This window comes from Protopterus annectens, chromosome 2.part1 (genome assembly GCF_019279795.1).
Source record: "Protopterus annectens isolate FY-2018-M chromosome 2.part1, PAN1.0, whole genome shotgun sequence".
Lineage (NCBI taxonomy): Eukaryota > Metazoa > Chordata > Ceratodontiformes > Protopteridae > Protopterus > Protopterus annectens.
The window spans coordinates 1,804,932,023-1,804,954,222 of NC_056729.1; positions in this window are offsets into that span (position 1 = coordinate 1,804,932,023).

Sequence of the window (22,200 nt, forward strand, 5' to 3'; positions counted from 1 at the left end):
ACAAATGCCTCTCTAATGTAATGTTTGTCTGGGGGTTGCACATTTCTCTGTATTTCTGTTTCAAACTCTCAGGATCTTCCCTTGCTTCAGCCTGTACAACAATATGACAGTTTCCCCCTCTCCTTCATATACTGCTGGTGCATACACAAATGAACATTCTCTTTCAGTGGCCTCTGACCCAGCTAGGTTTAGCAAAATAAATGCCCTGGTGCATGCATCTTTGTCAGAATAAGCTGCTTGTGTAATCTTACTCAAATATTCTCCAATTCCCTGCAACAATCTGATCAAATACAAGTGGACCTGGTCTGCAAAATACTTCTGCCATAATAACAGATATCAGTGAAGGCTTTTGCAAGTATGTACGAATACACACACATACACATATGCTGGAAATTTATGCCAGTACTTGTAACTATGCCCAATAGCACAATAAGCCTCTGAATAACTGAACTTTGTGAAATACTTTATGAAATAAGTCTCCATGACACAAGAACACAATTGAAATCACTGTACTTTGAGAAATCACATCTTATCAACATAACTGTACTGTGAATAAACTGGGCAGAAGAAGCTCAGAGTAAGAAACATTTTGAAGAGACTGCATTTCATGAATAAACAGTACACAGCACACTGAAACTCTTCCAAAATGGCTGTACTTTGCTAAATAACTCTGTACAGTGCAAGAAACACTCTGCAATGGTGGCCCTTTCCGAATAGACACGCCCAGCACAAGAAACGTTTCGAAATGGCTGTATTTTGACTGCACTTCAGGAAATAGTTTTACTTTGCACACAATAAACTCTTTGGAATAAATGCACAATAATAAACATACACTGTAAGCACTTTTACACACTTTGAGACACTTCAAATAACTCTAGCTATGCCCCGAATAGCTTCAATCAATACGAAATGCCAAAACATAGTAATTTGCCAAAAAACATGCAGTCACCTTGCTTTATTTATGCTTAATGTGAGTCTGTACCTCGGTCTCTTACTCCTGATTCCCTTTGTACATCACTCCTCCTGTCCCTCCCTTTACTCCATATTGCCTTAATCTTCTCTGTATCTTCAGCCCAATACCTCCTCCTCCCTCTAACTGGTAGCTATCACTAACAGTTGGTTCAGTACCCTGACTATACCTTACTCCTACCTCAAGCTTTATTTCCCCTCTGCTTACAACATCTTAGTTATCAGATGCTTCTCTCTCAGAGCCTAGCACCTAGTCAGTTTTGCCCTGCTGTCTCTTTCCTGCTAATACCTATAAAGTCCACCCTTCTACTCTTTCTTATCCAATATTTCAAGCTCTATTTCCAAATATAACTCATCTTACTGATTGTCTTTTTTCAGTGCTGCACAAGGGTCTGGACCATCCTTCTCTATTCCCCTACCCTACTCCCATTCTCACCTACCCCAATATCAATTACATTTATAGGTAACCATAACTCCACCTACAATCAACCTACCAATCAACACACACCCCATTCAGTTTAATTAAACTCACCTACCACAGTATAGCCAATTATCAGACTCCAAATCAGTTTGACCACACACATCTTTAATTTGCCTAATCTTTCTCAATAATCTTGCATTTCTTCCTCTTAGTAGGCCTCTGTCCTGCATTACTACAATGAACTCAACTCACAATGTCACTATTAACCCCAACAATAGTACTCTTCCTTCTTGCTCTAACTCTTCTCCTCCTTCTATATCTTACACCACTACATCTTACGCACAATCTATAACCACATCCTTTACTTCTATCCAATCTTCTAATTACAAATCTTACTCTGAAATATCCTCTAGCCTTTATGATACTAATACATTGCTACTCCTCAAACCTATAATCCTTTTACAAAAACACAGTACTCCAAGTACAGCATATCTCACAACACTGTATAACTCTAAACATAGACTATCTTCTATACAACAATCAGACACTGCTTCTACTTTACCTCAATATGGGGACATCCACCCTAACCCCAGACCCACACCCTGTCCTCCACACTCCTCTAAACATCACAAATTCCTGAATATCTTTACCATTAGCTGACAAAGTATCAGAAACAAGATGCCAGAATTCCATTCCTGGATACCCCCTTCTAAACCTGATATATTTGCTGTAACTGAGACATGGCTAAAACCATACATAAAAGACTCCAAATCCCTCTCCCCTGGTTTCTCCTGCTTAAGAACACACAGACCACACAAGAAAGGGGGCAGGGTTGCAGTTCTCTACTAAAACACTGTTAACATAGTCTCCTACTCTAGCTCTATTCCCCATTTCTCTACAGCTGAACTCATTATTGCACATCTAAAACTGAACAATTTCAAAAGTATTTGCTTGGTAGCCATATACATCCCACTAGGTAATAATATTCCTATATCAGAAGAAATCTTAGCCTAGATCTCAAGCAGTATCCACAATGAAACAATAATTCTAGGTGACATAAACATAAACGGGCTAGACCATGCAAATCCCTCGCCAACTATTTTATTTATTTATTTATTTATTTCAGTTTGATTACCGGGGAAGTCCACTGGGCCAAGAAGTGCCCATTTTCAGTGGAGGCCCAGGGAGAAAAGCTCCACAAGCAATACAATGAAACAAGGTTACATAAAGTTAATGGTAAAATACAAGAGTAAGATTCATACAGTCAGGAAATACAATTACATAAAATCTGCATAAAGAGCAAGCATAATAAACAAGCAATACAATGAAACAAAATTCATACAGTCAGGAGAAAAAATTACACGTTAAGAAAAAATTAACTATACACGTTAATCTTTATAACCTCAATCAGCTTATTAGTAGTAAAACTCAGCCCAAGAAAAACAACAACAATGGTTCCATCCTAGACTGGATTTTAGTGTCAGACCCTCAGCTGGAACTCTGCCTTGCAATATCAGTGACCATCACCCTGCATATATAATTCGCAATACACCCACAACCTTAAGCCAACATGAGTACAAACGCACTATAAATCTAGCTAACTTTAACCCTACAACCTTTAATGAAACACTGAGTAAAATTGATTGGAGCAGTCTAAAATTTCTACCCCTTTGACATTTTTTAAGTCAGCATTCCTAAGTATACTCAATAGAATGACCCCTCTCCAAAAGAAGAGAATAAAAACAAATCATGCTATTTGGTTATCTAGGGATACCAAAATACTCATGACTACCAGAGACAGAACATGGAAAAATGGCAGAAAAATAAAACCCCCTTAGATCTCCAGCTATATAAACAGCTCTGCAATCAAGTAAAACATCTAGTTATAAAAGATAAAAAACACTACTACCTTTCTCCCCAAAACAATTGTAATCAAAATCCAAAAAATGTTTGGAACTCTGTCTCCACTCTTTTAAACCCTGGCACCAAGAGTAAATCATGCCCAAATCCTGACAAACCTCCAACAGTAATAGCCTCACTGTTTAATTGCTATTTTATAGAAACTATATCCAAACTTGCCACCAGTGTAATCACACTCACACCCCAATACCCACTCAGAACCCCTCAATAAACTCTTCTTCCCAGCCTTTTTCTTTCTCTCTGATTCCTACCACCACCATAACTAAAGGTCAAAGCTGGCAGTACTGCCCCTGACAACTTACCCATGGAGTATCTACAAATCTCATCTAGATCTATAAGTTAGCCCATTAGTACTCTCATAAACAGATCTGCCCTAGAATCCTATGCACCCTTTTTTTTTAAACAAGCCTATATCCTCACACTACACAAAGGCGGTAACAGCAATGACATCTCCAATTTCCATCCCATAGCCATACTATCCCCCATCTCTAAAATTATGGACAAATGTATTCATACCCAACTTATGAATTACCTAATCTGAAATCAATTCCTTTCCACTGCTCAACATGGTTTCCGGCCTGGACACATCATCACTACTGCTCTCCTATCCTACTTAAATACTGTTAATCATGACCGTAATGAAGGTAAACTTGTCTCTTCACTCATCCTTGATCTCTCAAAGGCCTTTGATACCATCTGCCAGTCTCTCATTCTCTCAAAACTATCACACCTAGGCATGCCCACTCCTGTCCTAGACTGGTTTGCCAACTATCTTACAAACAGACAACAATCAACAAAATGGCTACACTCCCATTCACCTTTTCTTACTACTTAAACTGGTGTCCCCCAAGGGTCCATCTTAGGGCCTCTACACTTCAGCATTTTCATTAATAACTTTCACACTGCTCTCCCTCGCAGTTCTGTTGTTCAATATGCAGATGACTCTGCAATTATCTGCTCTGCCCTCTCAGAATCAGAACTTCTGTCTAAGACCCAAAACACTTTCTCCACAACCAAATTGTGGATGACCAACAACCATCTGGTTCTAAACCCAAAAAAAAACAAAGCTCCTTCTTTTCACCTCCCAAAAAAATACCACTATCAAGAAATCTAATTTTATCATCTACTCCTCTAACAAAACTGCCTTAGAGTTAGTTCCTTATACCAAGCTACCTGGTGTTACCATAGATGAAAACTTATTATTTGACCAGCACATCCACAACAACATTAAAATACTTACCAAAAAACTTGGCACCCTTTATAGACATAAACACTTTTTAAACCACTTTACCAGAAAAACACTGGCCTGAACATTCCTTCTTCCTTCTCTCCTATATGGTGCTGCCATTCTAATAAATATCCAGTCTGGCTTAAAAACTAAGATGGACACTTGCTATAACCAAATTGCCAAGTCTCTAACTAATGCAAAATATTCATCCCATCACTGCTGTTCACGACAATCCCGAACTGGTTATAACTCCCACAACGTCTCACATACATACAACTATTTACAGCACACAACATTATCTATAAAGCTTTTGCATGCCCAGCCCTTACTCCCCTTTTCACACCTTACCAACCAGGCATCTCAGATCTGAAAATCAATCTCTAATCCAAGTGAACTGGCCAAAGCTCCCTACTGGTTAAAACCTCTACTCTTTTACCATAGCCAAACTCTGGAACACTCTCTCACCTGACCTTCGGACCATTAGTAGTGCCTCCTTGTTCAAAAAGTCTCTACAACATCTTTCTACTCAATGGATTTGCTCATGCACTATATCCCTGTCCTCTATTGCTTGATTAAACTATATCCTCTGAAGACTACCTGAAAAGCACATTCTAGGTCATTCATCTTCTCCTCCAATAAGAACAACTGTAATACTATAAGTGCATAATATGTATGACTTGTCTGCTCAAAAATATTTTTCTTTTAGCTTGTAATGTTTACTTTATCATGAGTCAAGAATTATATAACATTTCAAGTGAGTTTTATGTTTTATCCTTTGTGATCTATGTTTAACTAAAGACTGCTAGCTTGTACTATGTATATGGAGCTTTTCTCCCCAGGCCTCCACTGAAAATGGACTCATTTCAGCCCAGTGGACTTTCCTGGTCAACAAAAGCAAATAAAATCACAAATAAATACATTTTTACCTTTTATTACATTGGTTTTATCCATTTAATCTCTTTTCAGGCCCATTATACTTTTCTTGTGCTTGTTTTACTTTAAACATACTGGTTTTACTTTAAACATGCTCGTTTTGCAATGTCAAGGTAATTTCTATCCCCTTATGTGCTTTACTGATAATTGTTTTTGAACATTTTGCTTAATTAACAAGCTTTTTATGAATTTTATTTGCTTAATAAATGTTTCCGTGCTATTCGTTTGCTTAATAATGTGTTCTGTGCCCTTGTAATGCTCTGTTTTATCTTTTTAATAAAATAAATCATTCATGCAAGTTTTCATTACCTTTAGTTTGTTTCTGGTTCTTCACCATGTCACTCGTCTGCTCAGGATAAAACAGATGAACAATTGTGGGCTTTGTTCAAGCAGCTTTATTATGTAAAAAACGGGTCTACTTCTAATCTTTGAAAACTCATTTCTTCAAAGATTAGAAAGCAGACATCCAGTTTCATGAAAGTGCACTTAACCAAAAGTACACTTTCATGAAACGCAGTTAACCGACTCATGTCAGTTAACAGAATAATGGTACAGTGGGAATAAGGAAATATATTCTTTTCCCCCACTGTAGTGTGATCTCCGAGTTAGTATATATGATTACTGGAGGCATGTCTGGCAAAGTAGAACACATTTTTGCAGGGGGGCAAGCCCCCCTGCAACCCCCACACCCCCACTGCTTATATAGGTTCATAGATTAGTACTAGGCTAACTGCCTTTGCGAGCCATTTTAAGCCTAGCCAATTATCCCCTGTGAGATTCAAACCCTGTACCTTGTGTTTGTAAGGCAAACACCTTAACCATTAGAAATGTCCAAGAAAAACCAACTGATAAATAAAAATAATAATAAGGCTCCAGGCTCCTTCCTTCGTTAAAATTCAAAAGATTTAATTGCTTTAAGCGCGATCAGTAACAGTACACTTTTCGTCAGTAAATGTAAACCAACTTCTTCAGAAGCAAAACAGTGCTTAACATAGGCACCAAGCTTGAATACTCACAAGTTCCTTGGTACACTGAAAGCCGCCATTAATTAAGATAGTACATAATTGTTTTCACCTGGTGGTTGTCATGGTTACCCCACTTTGTAGGGCTAGTTTTGCAAGCAGCCGAAAACAAAGTTGACTGTTAATATACAGCCTTAATACACTTCCAGTTACCGGGTTGAGAGCATTTGAGCAGTGATGGTAAGCAATAGTAACGGTATTAAACAACGGACAAACCCTAACCATATTATGTCAAATTCAAGCATATGCCAGAATATCTTCATACAAAAAACATGGTACATCTTCCTTAGTACTGTTTAGTAAAAATCCATGGATGTACAAGACTTACTGTTAAAAAATCAGGCAAACCCGCACAAGTTTAAACACGGAGTGAATTTGAATAACACCCGTATGTAGCACGGTTGTTGAACAGTACTAAGGAAGATGTACCATGTTTTTTGTATGAAGATATTCTGGCATATGCTTGAATTTGACATAATATGGTTAGGGTTTGTCCGTTGTTTAATACCGTTACTATTGCTTACCATCACTGCTCAAATGCTCTCAACCCGGTAACTGGAAGTGTATTAAGGCTGTATATTAACAGTCAACTTTGTTTTCGGCTGCTTGCAAAGCTAGCCCTACAAAGTGGGGTAACCATGACAACCACCAGGTGAAAACAATTATGTACTATCTTAATTAATGGCGGCTTTCAGTGTACCAAGGAACTTGTGAGTATTCAAGCTTGGTGCCTATGTTAAGCACTGTTTTGCTTCTGAAGAAGTTGGTTTACATTTACTGACGAAAAGTGTACTGTTACTGATCGCGCTTAAAGCAATTAAATCTTTTGAATTTTAACGAAGGAAGGAGCCTGGAGCCTTATTATTACCTTAACCATTAGGCCACCCTCCCAACCCTGCCTTATTATATGGCTGGATGCTCAGTCTGTGGCCCAAGCCCTGTCTGTTATATCCATATCAGCTTTTGCCTGCTTCTTGCAGCTAGCCTCCTTGATTTTACTGAAGCAACTTTATGAAACATGGCCAAACTCTTTCTGGGATTTGTCAATTCAGGGATTTGACATAGGAGAGACTACCTTTCCAAAAGATGCCAGTTATGGAATGGTAGATTTCTGATTACTACAGTCTGCCTCTCATGTGCAGTTCCTGTCTGGCCATAGCTTTAAACCTCTCTTATCTAGAATCTGTGTGTGTGTGTGTGTGTGTGTGTGTGTATATATATATATATATATATATATATATATATATATATATATATATATATATGGATCTAGGACTATTGAACGAAAGTTCAATAGTCCGAATCCACAATCAATGAACACACTTTAACAAAAGCGCTTTCACCAAAAAGCGCTTTTGTGAAAATACGTTAAAAAACCCCCAAAAAAACAATAAATCTACTTTTATGCAGAGGGGAGGGCAAGCCCTTCTGCACACCCCCTACTTTAATATTCTCACAAAAACGGAATATTCCCTTATTCGCACCATAGTACGATCTCCACAACAGTCATCCCCCATGAGTCCCTCTAGCTGCAGGCATACTTCCGCGAAAGTGTTTTTTCTGAAGTATGCCTGGCTTTTTTGTGCTTCGGTGGAAAGTTCCTTCAGGTATCAGTACCAATCCCACATATATATATATATATATATATATATATATATATATATATAATTGTCAAACAGGGTGTTCTTCAAACTTATATGTCGAAGATTTAGATGTTGAATGGTCGGAATGTCATATAAAATTTGAAATTCGACATTTCCAACCGCTCTACCACCTAAACAAGCACTACCATGGATCCAAAAGGGGGATGTTTAGCGTTTTGACATAATTGAGTTTGCAATTATGCCGAACTGGCGTTCTGCAGTTCGACATGTTGTGTTCGACAAATGGCCGTACGACCAAATCCATGCATACCTATATATATATATATATATATATATATATATATATATATATATATATATATGTATATATATAAACCTTCCATTTATGGAAGGCTTCCATCACATATGCTTAGATACATTCTTCTGGTTGTCATACACTTGTTTTACAAAGATTGCATCTACTCATTTCTTTTCCCCAGAAAGGTACATATAATGGGCCGGATTCATGAAGGCTTGCACGGAGTCTAAGAATAGTGTAAGCCGGCAGACAGCCAATATGTCTGCCGAGCGATCCGCAACAGCTGGCAGGGGCGTGCATGAGAGCTCCTAAAACTACTCTTGCATGGACAGTGTTATGTTATGCAAATTACCTCATTTGCTGCTGAAAGCTATGCAAATGAGATAAATTTGCGATCCAGGAAATACTAACCTGTCCGTGGAAGAGTAGAGTTATTTGCAGAAATGTACTCCATTGGTAACATAGTACCGTTCTGCAAATAGCAAAATGGAGCTATGACAGCTGCAAATAAAGGATGCATCCAGTTGAGGAATCATGCCAATGGCCAAATATAAGGCCATTGGCATTTTTGATCTGTTGAAAATTAATAAAAATCATTTTTTTTCTCTGATCTCCGATGTTTAAGCATAGCACAGCGCCGCGCAAACGTGTGGTTCTTTAAAAAACAGAAAATTTAAAAAAAGCCAAAAATTGGCATTCTTATTAAAAATATTCTTCTGCCATGCAGGTGAATGGCAGGCTGAAGACAACATGGCTACTGAGTAGTGGTTGCTAAGGGGAGAAGCTCAGTTTGATAGATGTAACCAAGCGTTAGTAGGCACTCCTATGCAAATGAGGATAAGGATAGTGAATCCCAATTTTCCCTGGCATGTGAGCCATGTCCCTAGAGTGTAAGTGTAGGAGTAGGGGAGTAGTAGAGTAGAAGATAGGTGACATCATGAGGGGGTATGTATGAAAGACTGTAAGCTCATTGGAGCAGAGTGGCTTGTGTTTGCTGTGAGTTACTCAGGATTGGAAGAGGCATGTCTACAGTTGTCTTAACTGAAACCCAGAAACCGAAGGTGTACGCCGTGGATATCACTGAATTTTCTTGCAAACGTGCTTAAACCATGTGTGCATGTGTGCGCACCTGTAAACCCGTCTAAGCCTGTGTGTGTGTGTGTGTGTGTGTGTGTGTGTGTGTGTGTGTGTGTGTGTGTGTGTGTGTGTGTGTGCGTGTGCACCCGCCTAAGCCTGTGTAAGCCTGTCTGCGTGCGTGAGCACCCATGTGCACGTGTTTGTGCTTGTTTGCACGGTGCTGCCCCCTGTGGAAACAGAAAGGGAAAAGGAAGGAAAAGAAGTAGTAGGAAGTTAACCAAGGAGAACTAGCAGAGCTGCCGGGTGAAATCAATTAGAATCAGCCAATTACACAGGCAGTACACTAGCCCAGCCCAGCTCAGCACTTAAAACTCTGCAAACAACATTCCCCCATGTTTTTCTCAGAAACACTGCAATACTGCAGTATACAAAGAGAGTGAAAACTTAAAAAGCTTAACTCAGACAAAACAATGTTAGGGGCTGCCATTGTTATTATAAGGCAACATGTGCAAGATGCTGAGGGTGGTGCCATTGCGAATGTTGCTGAGCAACCCACAGTGAGGAGACAGAGAAGAGTGTACAGACCCAGGGTAACCTACCAGGGGCTACATAAGCTGGAGATAGTGGAGTGCTATAGAGTGGACAGAGACCTCCTGCAGCAAATTGTTGAGCTGTGCAGGCCATGCCTCACACACAGAACCAACAGAGGGGAACCCATCCCAGTGGAAACCAAGGTATGTGTTGGCCTAAGAATACTAGCAACAGGTACCTTCCAGAGACCAACTGGTGATATGATGGGGATTTCACAGGCATCAGTATCCAGGGTACTACACCGGTTTCTGAATGCCATGTCAGCACATATCGGTGATCATGTATATTTCCCCAATTCCTGTGAGGCATTGGCCAGCAATATGCATCTCTTCCAGCAAATACCCTGAGGTAGTGGGTGCAACTGACTGCACGCACATACACATCAAAGCACCAGCCGGTGAGTGGGGTAGGGCCTACATTAACCGCAAGGGCTTCCCCTCCATCAACTGCCAGGTCGTGTGCGATGCCCAGGACATAATAGTGAATGTGTGTGCTGACTGTCCTGGAAGCTACCACGATTCCCATATCTAGCATCTGATGTTGTTGCACCAGACATTTGCCAATGGGGACATCCCTTTCGGTCACCTAGTGGGGAATGCTGGATACGCACTGGAGCCGTGGCTGATGACACCCATCAGAAATGCACACACACCTGAACAAGAACTCCATAATGAGGCACACGCACAAACACGAAATGTAATTGAGCGTGTGTTTGGGATTCTCAAGTCACGGTTCCAGTGCCTGGACACATCTGGTGGAGCCTGGCAGTATTCACCAACTACATGTACCCAAATTGCCATGATATGTTCCATGCTACACAATATGATACTGAGAAAACAGCTGCAGCAGGAACAGCATGGGGCAGGGCCAAACAGCCTCCCACCATTGCCAAGGCCATCACAGGCACAGCGTGACTTCAGAGGAGGAACAACCTGAGTCTGCCCCAGTAGGCAGAAGGAGGTGTGCCCAGTATGCCTTGGCCTTGGCAAAGAGGCAATGCATAGCACATATATTGGCTCAGTAGGAAACCTGGAAATGATACCTCTCTCTGACTCGCACATAAAATAAAAGGGATGCTTAACTTGACACTACCTGTTTTTAAACATGTATAGGGAGTGTACTATGTGCATCTGACATAGGCAGCCCTGCAGCACCACCTGAGGCATGATTGCCATGTTTTAAGCAATATAAAGCAGTGCTAAGCAGCTTTTACTACTATTTTGTATATGTAAACAAAATTGCCCGCGCTAACTAGTGCAACGTCGGGCAACGTTGAGCAATGTTGGGCATGGTGGAGCAAAGTTGAGCAAAGTCAGGTAAACATGCTCATATTTGCTGTACTGTTCCTTAAGTAGTCTGGTCTGCCCAGCATGAAAATAAAAAGCAGTGACAGGGCTCAAACCCAGGATACAGTGCACTATAGTCACAGTACTGAACCACTAAGCCATGACAGCATTATACTGGCACAGACATAGCAGGACAATTGTACACTAATGCAAACACAAAGAAATGCTGTATCATGACCCTAAAGAGGCATATGGGTAACCTCCCCCACAGGCCTATGCAGACAGAGAACAGCAGACCAGGTGGTGTGATGTGCGTTGGGTAGGCTATGAAGTCGCAATCTAATATACATGACATTGGATGCTAAGACCCGTAGTACAGTAGTATGCCTCAAGCCAGTACGATAGGCAACAGTACAGACTGAAATGGTGTACCTTATATAGAAGTGCAGGCCTAGCAAATGTGTATAAGTGTCAGGTGAACCCCTCATTCTATGTACACCCACAGTAACAATCAGGTGTGTCCCCGGGTAGAAATGTGCAAAAGAATAGCTGTCCCCCTGTATGTAGAAATGTTGATAAGTCTATGCAAAGTGTCTCATGGAAGCCCTGCAGGCACAGCATAATCCCTGTTGAGTTATGACACAAAGGTGATCCCTGCAGTAAAATACAACTTGATTTTCCACACACATATAGTATAAATGTGTATACCAGGCATGCTCACACACTTCAACAAATGTGGTGGATTTCATTCAGCAACACACTGAAAGGTCATACTGGGCATGCTCACACACTTAGGCCATGTCTGAGTACAGCAATGGGCTACACATATCTGGCAGTTGCATGTTTCACCCCAGGAACCTGTCACTATTCACCAATCCTGCCTTGTGCACACAGTTATATGAAAACAGACACATATAATATATTGGAACCCTGTCATAAGCAAACTATGTACCACAAGTACTTAAGGTGTTCACAGAAAGTGAAAAAGCAAAGATCAATAAACCTGCAATCAGTATCATCAACAAACAATGTGCACTCCAAATATTATCCAATCCATGTTCTGGCAAACAAATCTGTGAAGGAGTCCATAGAGAACCATGACGCTTCCTTCCGCTATGTCATAAATAGCAGTGTACACTCATATATGTCCTGAGTCAGTGCAAACTGTAAATGACTGACATTGCCAACATCCTGTCAGAAAGGCCCATACATACATACCACCCTCTCACTGACAAAAGGCCCTATCATCATACCTGGAGACTGTGAAAGCACAGATATCACATATAGAATGGGTAAACAGCTCCATCCAAACCTGAAAACACGGCGTCTATGGGATTATATTGTTTCCCTAGCTGTGTTATAAGTGAACTCCAGACCAAACAGAGCCTGCACCTGAATAGTCTGTTGAGACTCACCCTCTGCACAGGATATGAAACCTGTTGAATGTGTTACAGCAACGTTTGACACACTCCACAAGTGTTGGTGCACAACAGAACATGGGAACTATTGTCTTATAAGCATATTAAGCCTGATCTGCAATCATAAGGCCTTCTTCAGCTATGTTAGAAACCTGGGAGGAAACTCCCAGATATGCTCAGAACTAGTTCAAAATGATGTGAAGATTACTGATCCTACAGACATTGCCAACATACTGGCTGACAGGTTCAGTGCAAACGTCTCCCCCCCCCCCCCAAAAGGTGAGATATCTATACCAAATGATTGTAGCCCACCAAACATCTCTAACGCCCAAGTGAGAACTGCTCTCTCCAAAGCAAAAAACACAGCATCCATGGGACCTGATGGCCCGGCTGTGTGCTCCACGAACTCAACGAGGAATTAAACCCACAGCTAGGACAGCTGTTTAATCATAGTCTCACCTCTGGATACGTTCCCAGGGAGTGGCGCACTGCGACAGTGGTCCCACTTCATAAAGGCGGTGCCTCCACCGACCCAGGAAATTACCGCCCATTAGCTTGACAAGCCTTATCTGCAAAGCCATGGAGAGGATCATAATGGATCTCATAAACAACGACATAGGAATTTGCAGACTTTGGATCCAACCCAGTTTGGCTTTGTCAAAGGCAGATCATGCCTTTTAAACTTGGTTGACTTTTTCAAACAGTCACCAAAGCCATTGATGAGGGAAAAGCAGTCCATACAGCATACCTCGATCTGGCGAAAGCTTTTGATACAATACCCCACTCGGGTATCATTGAAAAACTCATCAGCTTAAGTGTTAACCCATACATCACAAGATGGGTTGCAAACTGGCTGGACAGAACCCACAGGGTCAGAGTTGCTGGCCATGTCAGACTCTAAGCCTGTCACAAGTGGTGTCCCACAGGGCTCAGTCCTGGGCTCTTGTTTGGCATCTACTTCTCAAGTACAAGCAAACACAGGAGGGTTATGGCTGACAAAGTTTGCAGATGACTGCAAACTGGGCCGTGAGTCGAAAACACATCTGACACAGATATCCTTCAGAAAGGTCTCACAGAAACGGATAACTGGTGCCAGAGCCATGGCCTAAAGTTAAATGCCAAAAAATGCATAGTCATACCCTTCGGGAAAAACAAGGTTACCCCTAGCTACCTCATAGGTGGCAATCCACTGAGCACAGAAGAAGTTATTAGGGACCTGGGGACCCAGGTTGACAGTAGCCTGTCATTCGACACCCATGTAGCTAAAGTAGTTAGGAAGACCTTCTACATTGCCCACCTTATCATGAAGGGATTCACATCTAGATCAAGGAGGTCATAGTTTCCTGTACTCATCACTCATCAGACCAATGATTGAGTACAATGCCCCATTCGGAATGTATCTGACCCAACACTTGCAGCAGCTGGAGAGGCCACAAAAGTTCCTCACCAAAAGGATAAAGGGTCTCAAAAATCTGTCCTATGCTGCCCGAATGAAAGAACTTCAGCTCTATTCAGTCGCCACCGCTTGCTCAGAGGTGACCTGTGCCTGACATACAAGGCCATGTCAAGCCCAGATTTGATGAATATGCTTCACCTCAATAAATCTAGATCCGTCAGAGCCACAAGGGCGGAGACTTAAACCTCGACACGGCTATTAATAGGACGTGCTGGAGGGATAGATTCATCACCCAAAGACTCCCTATGCTGTGGAACAAAATCCCGGTATATGTGAGGCAGAGCACCTCGCTGGCCTTGTTCAAGAGAAATCTTGACCAATGGATGGGAGATCGCAGATATATCCCAGGGATTACCTCAGTGTCACTGCTTGACAGAGGCACAGCAAAATAATGGGTATAGTTCCCCATACTAAAGGGGTGGCGTAAGCCACAAAACTATGGGCTAGGCTTGTAAATGCCCTCGGGCAGATAGCCTAGTATAAACCTATGAACCTATGAACCTATGAACCTATGAACAAAACCCAACCCTAACAATTACAATTTGGTCATGGGCAGATCATGGTTCCCAAACCTGCTAGACTGTTTACAAGGCAGTCACCCAGGACATACATCAATGAAATGAGCTACACTCGTCCCACATAGACCTTGAAAAGCCCTTTGCCAACATCCCAGACACATGTCGTATCCACAAAATCAACAACCTGTGCATAAATATGTCTGTCATCTGATGGATTGCCAACTGGGGCACAGATAGATCACACAAGGTAAGAATTGTGGTCTCCTGTACAAGCTGGTAACAACTGCTGTCCCCCATGGCTTAGTCCTGGGACCCCTCCTGTCTGGTGTATACTTTTCAGAAATACAGTCAAACACATGAGGGCTATGTTTAGCAAAGTTTGTGGATGACTGCCAAAAAGTTGTCATAATCAATGTTTGGGACAACAGAGACATCCTTAAAAAGGGTCTCAGTCAGACAGATGTGGTGTCAAAAGTATGTCCTTGAGCTACAGTCATAAAATACCACATAGGTGCCACCACCCTAAATATGGAGGTGATAATAAGGGATCTATGGACAAATGTGGATAGTCATCTGTACTTCCAGAAACACATTCACAAAGTGGTCAGAAAATCATGCTATGTGTTCCCACAAACTGCCAAGGTCTTTGCATGTAGGTCAAAGGAGGTTCCTTCTACTCATCAGTCATCAGACCCGTCACAGAGTACCACAACACACCTGCGATGAATCTGACTAGGCACCTTCAGCAGCTGGAAAGACCAATGAAGTACCTCAACAGGAGGATTACTGGCCTCAAACAGTTACCCCATGCAACAAGACTGAATTTAACTCAATCTGTACTCTGTTGCATACTGTCTACTCAGGAGATCTCTGCCCAACAGACAGGTCCATGTCATGGCAACACTCAGATCTGCTCTGAGTTACAGCTCAATGGCACTAAATATACAGACCCAACTGATATTGCCAACATCCTGGCAGATAGGATCAGTGTTAACCTTACCCCCCTCTCACCCATGAAAGAGCACATCTCTATAATGGAAGACTGAAAAGTTGCTGTCATCATGGCTGCACAGGTAAAAAACACTCTCTGAAGCCAGTATCACAGCATCCATGGAACCAGATAACTTCCCAGGCTGTGTTCTACACAAACTGCAGAATGAACAGGCACCACACCGATGTACCATGTTCAGTTATAGCCTCACCTCAGGCTTTGTGCCTGATGAATGGTGCACAGCGACGGTTATCCCACTACACAAGGGTGGAGACACCACGGACCCCAGGAACTAGCACCCCATTAGCCTGATGAGCCTGCTCTGCAAGGCCATGGAAAGTATCATCATACAACTTATAAAAAAAGACATTGGTAATCTCCAAACTCTGGACCACAACCATGTTGAGTTTGTAAAATGCAGATCATGTCTCCTAAACCTGCTAGATGACATTGAAGCAGTCACCAGAACTGTAGACAAGGGTAAGGTGTTTTGTACAGCCTGTGTAGATCTTGCCACAGCTTTCAACACCATCCCACACTCTGGAATTATAGATAAACCCCCTAAACTAGGTATACATTGCTATGTCACAAGATGGGTTGCCAACTGGCTTACTGACAGAGCACACACTGTGAAAGTAGCAGACTCCAAGTATGACTTTGGACCAGTGATGAGTGCAGTACCACAGGGCCCAGTCCTGGGTCCTGTCCTGTTTTGTATCTACTTCCCTGAAGTAAACTTTAACAGGGAAGGTCTGTGGCTAATGAAGTTTCCAGATGACTGCAAACTAGGAGCCATAATTGTAAATACTAAAGATGTGGACATCCTACAAAAGGGCCTCATTGAGACAGATGGCTGGTGTCAAAGCCATGGGCTCAAGCTCAATGCCAAAAAGTGCATTGTCATCCCCTTTGGTAAAAACTCTGTAGCCATGAACTATAACATAGGCAGTAGTATACTTAACACTGAAAGTGTGATAAGAGACCTTGGGTCACAAGTGGACAGTGGACACACCTGTGATAATCACATCCCCACAGTAGTCAGGAAATCCTTCTATGTGGCACACCTCATCACAAAAGGTGTCTCATGCAGAATAGAAGAGGACATTGTTCCCCTATACTCATCACTCACTAGATCTATAATGGAGTATAATGCCCCTTTTGCTATGTACCTCACAAGACATGTACAACAACTGGAAAGCCTGCAGCAATAACTCACAAAAAGCATTAGCAGCCTGAAATACATGCCATACATAGACCATCTCAAAATGCTCCAGCTGTACTCTCTCGCATTTCGCCTACTCAGAGGTGATCTCTGCCTAACATACAAAGCTATGTCAAACACAGAGCTGTTGGATATGCTCCACGTAAAACACTCATAATTCCTCTGATCTTCGGCTCCAAAACCACGAGTGAAATACAAAAGGAAGGGGTGTATCCATTTACCTTATGGATACCCACACCTTCAGGTTAGTGGCACAGCATGAGGCCTTGGAGACCATGCAAGTGCAGCTAACATTGGGCAAAGCTGCTTATAGAATGTAGCCAGCTACAGATCACCTACCTTGTCTCAGGAACCTCACTCAGTATTCCTGAGAACAGTGGAAAATATAAAGGTCCTATCAAACACCGTTATATGAGGAGATTACAACTACCCAAACATTGAGTGGGAGAATTACTTGTGTACAACGTCCTTTGCCCAATGTTTCCTAGAGTTTGAAAACTCAAATGCCCTGGAACAGCTGGTCACCATGCCCACTAGAGGTGACAACATACTAGACCTGATCATCACCAACATGGGGTACCAGTGTTCCACGACAGAGATAAACCCCTCACTGGTAATATCAGATCATAAAGTAATCACAATGGACATCCACATCCCACCCACCCCCAGTCAAGGAAACCACTGTGAAGACATTTTCAAAAGCAAACTGCACACTTCCCAAGACCAAAGTGGAAAGTTCCAAAGCCCCCTTGCTATAGGATAATGCTATACAATCTGCCGAATCATTTACAAGTGCATTCTATGAGCATCTACAGGGATGCAGGGATCGAGACATGAAAAATAAAACCAAGATGCACTCCTCCAAAAATAAGAAACCAATCTTGTGGTCATTACCCATAAAAAAGCTATACAACAGAAGGAGGAATCGAACACATGATAGAGCAAACTTCACAAAAGGAAAGGCATCACTGATCATTATTAGGAAGACACAATGATCGCTCATAAAATAAACCATGGCCAGTTTCTAAAGACAAATTGCCAAGGAATGTAAGAATAATAACCACAAAGCCTTCATTAGCTATACCAAACATTAAGGTGGCAACTTCCAAATATGCTGTCAGCTACTGACAAATGGCAAGAAATACACTGAACCAGCTTACATTGCCCACATCCTGGGGGACAGGTTCAGTGCAAACTCCACTGCCATCACCCCCAAAAGAACCTGTGTCCATCCCAGAAGAATGCAGAGCCCCAGACTTCATGGACATGCAGGTAAAGACAGCCCTCTCCAAACCTAAGAACACAGCATCAATGAGACAGGAAGGTGTTCCAGGCTGCATCTTACACCAGCCCGAAAAGGAACTACACCCTCACCTACATTCACTGTCCAGACTCAACCTTACCACAGGCTATGTACCCAAAGAACGGCATACACCAACAGTCATCCAGCTCCACAAAGGGGGTGCCACAACAGAACCTGGAAACCATTGCCCTATAGGTCTACTCAGCCTGGTCTGCAAAGCTAAGGAGAAAATTATCATGAAACCCATAAACAGAGACATTGGGGACCTCCAGACACTGGACTCTACCCAACTTGACTTTGTTAAAGGCAGATCCTGCCTCCTAAACCTAGTTGACTCATTTGAAAAAGTTACCAAGGACAAAGATGGAGGTGAAAGTAGTCCACACAGCCCACCTGGACCTTACTAAGGACTTTCAACACCATTCCCCACTTAGTCATCATGGACAAGCTTACCAGCTTGAACATTAACAGCTATGTCACAGGATGGGTGGGCAACTGGCTCACAGATCAAACACACAAGTTCAGAGTTGTGGGTGCCATGTCCGACTATAAACCAGTCACAAATGGCATCCCACAAGTTTTGGTCCTGGGACACCACCTGTTCAGTAGATACTGCTCAGAGGTACAGGCAAGCACGGGAGGAGTATGGCTGAACAGGTTTGCAGATGACTGCTAACTGTGGTCTATAATCGACTCTATGGCTGACACAGACATCCTCCAGAAGGGTCTTACAGAGACAGATACCTGGTGTCAAAACAATGCCCTCAAGCAGAATGCCAAAGAATGCATAGTCATCCCCTTTGGATAAAACGAAGTGCACACAAATTACCACATAGGTGGTAATCCAGTACGTATGGAGAAAGTAATTATGGCCCTGGGGACCCAGGGAGATAGTAAACTCTCCTTTGATGATCACATGGCCAAAGTGTTTAGAAATTCCTTCTATGTAGCCCACCTAATGTAACCCACTTTGTCTAGTCTGATGATGTCACCATCCTACAAATATACCTGTGGAAAGAAGAACTCACAGTAATGTGTATAGCATGTTGTGGAACTACGTATTCTTCTAGTATCATAAAGTAGTTAGGTAGGGGTTTGAATCCTGCACTTGACAACTGTGTGTGTGATCTCCTTTGAGAGGAGCAGCCTTTTTGGAGACTATTAAAACACCTTAAAAGTGGTATACTTATCTTTGTCAAGTCTGATGATGTCACCATCCTAAAAATATACCTGTGGAAAAGAGAGCTCCCAGTAATGTGTATAGTGTGTCGTGTTAATGCGTACTCCTCTAGTATCATAAAGTAGTTAGGCAGGGGTTTGAATCCTGTACTTGACAGCTGTGTATGATTTCCATAGAGAGGAGCAACTTTTTTGGAGAGTAGTAAAACACCTTAAAACTGGTATACTTATCTTTGTCAAGTCTGATGATGTCACCATCCTACAAATATACCTGTGGAAAAAGAGAACTCCCAGTAATGTGTATAGCATGTGGTGTTAATGGGTACTTCTCTAGTATTATAAAGTAGTTAGGTAGGGGTTTGAATCCTGCACTTGACAACTGTGCGTGATCTCCTTGGAGAGGAGCAACCATTTTGAAGAGTAGTAAAACACCTTAAAAGTGGTATACTTATCTTTGTCAAGTCTGATGATGTCACCATCCTACAAATATACCTGTGGAAAAGAAAACTTCCAGAAATGTGTATAGCATATTGTGTTAATGTGTACTGCTCTGTTATCATACAGTCGTTAGGTAGGGGTGTGAACCCTGCACTTGGGGAGTGTGTGTGTGCTCTATGTGTGTGACACTGTTGGTCAATGTGTTGTGGGTTTTGCTTTTACTACTGTATGACATATCAGTATGACAACAGTATGTGCATTGCACATGTCAGGTAGCTGTGTGGCAAATACATATACGTACATGTGACCTCAATTATTTCATGGGTGGGAACCCTGCTTTCTCCATGAACACATCTGTCATCTTTGCGAGAGTGTGCTGCCACTTTCCAGACCTTAGGTCACATCTGTATGCTTGTGACAAGCCCAGCCACTGCAGTGATCCCTGGCCTAGGTCATCCGTGTCACACACACTCATTATGGTTTCTATTGAATAGTGTGAGTGAGGGTTTATGGCTGAGGTATATTTCAGACATGTTCAAACTCAGCAAAGTCTGTCGGTGATGGCTATTCATTATAGGTGCACAACAACCTTTGTGGATATGCATGCAGACCCCTTATTGCTTATGTGATCCACCAAGGGATTTCAAAATATCTTTGGAAATGCGATTACCAAAGGAGAGATGACGTAACACTTGGCTGCATGTGCACATTGGTACCTGTTCAACATGTTGGTGGCTACTACCTATGTGGTACTGTGAGGATACTATGTTTTGTAAAGGTGGATGACTATGCTTTAGTTGGCTTATAGCTTTACAGCATGGGTTTGACAACAGGTATCTGTCTGTATGATACCCTTGTGGAGGATGTGTGTGTCATCTGGAGAATGCATTATAGGCCACAGTATGCATTTCCAGACGTGGACGGCATATCCCTACTGTGATTGCTTGTACCTAAGAGAGATATATGCCAAACAGGAGTGGTCTCAGGAATGGATACAGGTGAATACCACTGGTTAGTGCCATAGTATAGTACCTGAAGGATCCAGATGTTACTGTGTGTCCTACATCTGTGTGTCAGTTGTCAAGACATCATATAACGATTGTTTATGGTCAGGCTGTTGAGGTTATGTATACTACCAGAATGCAAAACAATGACAGATAATAACAGTATCACCCACAGCACAGTGTCAAACCATGTCGTACACACATGTGTACTCAAGTTCCACAATGTGTGTAGTACAAAGCATACTGGCCACCAATAGAAACTATGGAGTGTTACTGTGTAATACAGGGCATGTCGCCCTGCCCATGTGTCCACTATGCACGTACGTGCAGACAGTGCACCTCCACCATGTTCACAAATGTACACCTGAAAATCTGTGCTACACACATCCCACATGTACTGTCCACTCTAACACATGCCGCCAATACTACACACATCAGCTAAGTGGCACGTGGGCGGAAAATACACTATTGGAACTAACACTGGTGTAAACAATACTACATTGACAATCATAGCTTTAATGCATCATGCCTGCTCAGCTACACATTCAAGGATATCATTACACTTTACTGCTGACAACATGCTAACATTGCTATACTGCTATAAAGTCACCCTGTGCATCAGCGCCATGGTAGCCTGTTCCTGCATCAATGTTACAGATGACAGGAGGTGGCACCGGTTTCATCATATGCACAGGGTGTGTTGTTGGTTTGCCAGAGGCCTACATTGAGCCATACAATCGACATGTGTGTGTGTGTGTGTGTGTGTGTGTGTGTGTGTGTGTGTGTGTGTGTGTGTGTGTGTGTGTGTGTGTGTGAGGGCCAAGAGTACTGCTATGGGCCAATGTTGATATAATGTGTGCGGGTGTGTGTTAGCCCTAGGCGTCTGGTTTATGTGTGTGTGTATCTGCATGCACACAGTTCCAGCATGTGGCTGCCATATACGGGGATTTGTGGGACTGTCACAGACTGTACCTGTCAGGCTTTACAGATCACCGTCTCTGGCCACGGATACGGTACCTGTGCCTGGCAGGTGTGCTACTGACAGTATCAGGTACTAAGCCAGACTGGGTACTATCCTCAGAGGGGGACAGATGTACACTGGACCCAGGTCCCTGCTGGGACTGTCCAGAGCCATGTGCTTGTGGTCCTCTAGGACGGTCTATGGACAGCCCACCCCCAACATTGCTGGGGCTGGTACTGGCACTATGGGAGCGGCTGTGACTTGAGGGACGTTCACGGTGACTGCCAACTGCTGATGTTGCTGGCATACGTCCATGTCAACGTCTCAATTGTCCCGCACTGTCCTGACACATGGACATGAC